The sequence below is a fragment of the Zeugodacus cucurbitae genome, chromosome 4 (assembly GCF_028554725.1).
Source record: "Zeugodacus cucurbitae isolate PBARC_wt_2022May chromosome 4, idZeuCucr1.2, whole genome shotgun sequence".
Taxonomy (NCBI): domain Eukaryota; kingdom Metazoa; phylum Arthropoda; class Insecta; order Diptera; family Tephritidae; genus Zeugodacus; species Zeugodacus cucurbitae.
The window spans coordinates 66,798,687-66,801,496 of NC_071669.1; positions in this window are offsets into that span (position 1 = coordinate 66,798,687).

Below are 2,810 nucleotides of genomic sequence, written 5' to 3' on the forward strand. Positions count from 1 at the left end.
GTAATAGGGACACTAATAAATTGAGTATAGTTATTATAAATATATGAAACCAAAAAAAAATTAAATGAAAATCGAAATTAGTTAGAAAATTAAAAAAAAAAAAAAATTTTGTTACAACTACAAACCTTTCAATAAAATAAAATTTTCTTTAAATTTGTCGAAAAGTTAGGTTAGGTTATACTGGTAGGACTTGCGCCACACATAGACGAGTTTGGTCCTTTGTGATACCAGATGGAGTGCCGTCACGTTGTCCATGAGGAGTAGTCATCCTTTAGGATATGAGGATGACGCAATTTTTAAAAGTTTTGGTGGCTTCACTTTCGATACCTCTTCCAGATTCTCATATTGTGAGGCCCCCAAGTAGCGAAGACGTTGCCTTGACAATACAGGGCAAGTGCACAGAAGATGTTTCATTGTTTCTATTGCACCTTGCTCCTGACGTTTCCTGCAGTCATCTTGATCCGAAAGTCCCATTTTGTAGGCATGTGCCGCCACCAGACAGCGGCCAGTGAGTATTCCCACCAAACTTTTACAGTCCCTTCTATCGAGTGACAATAGGAGACAATAGGTGCACTTCTGGTCTACCGCTTTACACATGGCTTTAGCGGTTTTACACCGCGGTATATTTGTCCAACGTGTTAAGATTTTTCTTGTCATTCCCTTGCCCAGATCATAGTATAGACAGTGTCGGTCGCGTTTCCGGATGACAGTTTTACACCGTTCTTGGCAATTTCGTCCACAATCTCGTTGCCTTCATTGCCTTTATGTCCTGGCACCCAGTAGAAGTGGAGACACGTTTTTCTAGCAACTCTCTCCACTGCCACCCTTGGATACCAGGCCGAAATGCAAACCGAGGTTGTTGCCTTGAGTTCTGCTTGACTGTCGACGTAGATATTGACTTTGGAGTAGCCGACTGCTGTATTGAGGGCAAGCTCTGCGTCTTTCCCAATAGAAAACACATCCGCTTGAAAAATACTGCAGTGGTTTGGAAGTTTAAAAGGCTGCCTTACACCTAACTCCGGACAGTATATTCTCTCACCTACCCCGTCCTCCATTTTCGAACCATCCGTGTAGATATTCAATGTCACTTACGGCAGCCGTCTTTTTCCAGGTTCACTCGGAACCTACTTTCTCAGTTCATAAGTGGTGTCTAGTAGTGGGTACTTGCCAATCCGCCCTTACCCACCGAGCTTTGCCCCAAATTTTATACGTAAATTTTCCCTCCGCCAGTAGTCGCCCTGCCGAAATTTGTCGAAACGATTGATGAAATAATGAACATAAAAATGTTCTTATAATAAGCACAACAACAAAAACGTATCAAATAAATTATTATTAAAATTAAATAATAATATTTTGAGTTTTTTATTAGTGCCGTATATTTGGTGATAATTTTAAACATTTCTTATTTTCAATTAAATGACAACCAACCCAATACAAATTTAATAAATAAAAAAAAAACTAAAAAATGTGGATTTAATTTTGTTGGCAAATTGTAGCATGCATTTCGGAGTGGTCATATAAAAATATGAAATTAGAGATTTACTGTTAACGTATGTACATATATTCTATTAATTATTTTTTTTAACAATTATTCTTTCTAATTCGAGTTTAAAAACATAAATTTTGTAAGCATAGTAGCATACTTTTCAGCGCCAATGTATGTAATTCTAAATTCTGTAGTTGAAAAGCCTGCTTTCACTTTCCCACTTATTTACTGGGCTATATTATGCTGTTCACAACATTTTTTGTCAATTAAATCTGACACCGTACTTCCGTACTATCCAAGGCGCTGCCAATTGAATGACCAACACTGTAAGTAAATCGAAAACATTCAGCTATTGCTGAAGCACTAAGCCAACAACTACGTATTGCAGCAGCATTTGGAGCAAACGCCATGAGTGGCATGAATAAAAAATAAAACAACAAAAACACAAACAACAGCAACACAAAATCGAAAGTAATGAAATTCTGTAAAATCGATTCAAATGCCAACACGTAGTGGATCACATATCATATAAGCCATAGCTGGCACATACAACACCTACACACCACCACATGGTGACTACACACTCACATACAGAGATAGAGAGAGAAGTACAGCAAAGCAATAAGACGTGTGCAAATCGTCGTCGGGCTGTGAATGCGGACATTCTACAAATCTACAAATGATTGCAGATCCTGCTACACATCTTTCATGCAGCACACACGCATACAAACACATGTGCATAGCACGCTGCTAACGGTTTTATATTTTCTTGAGACACAAGCAACCTTTCAGAGCCTGTGTTTCTTATTTTCTTTTTGTTTTATTACAATTTTCATTTTATTTTTATTTACACAGCCATGCAACGGGCGCGTCTCGCAAATCAAAAGCAATAACAACAAAAAACAAAAAGATAACAACCTTTAAACGGACATTAAAGTGTAGTTGAACGGCTTGACTGAGCTTCCTGTGAGACTGCTAATACGCGCAGTGCCGGCATGGTCAGCATTGAGCTGGCTTCGCACGCCACTGTAAATCAAAAAAATATATTTCGTATGAAACGAAATACCCATAAGGAATTTCAGCAGCAGCAATGGCGAGAAATGAAAAATAAATAAATAAAATGTTTCAACCATATATGTTATGGCTTTGATGTTTATGTGCGCTCTACGTGCGCATTAGCCAATGCGTGTGTGTGTGTGTGTGTAGATGCATCTACGTGGAATATTATATGCACTGAGACGCAGACATTTGGTTAGACACACGACTGGACCCATTCAGTGGCAAGACCAGCACACTGCTGTCGACTATGCAGACAGAAACAAGC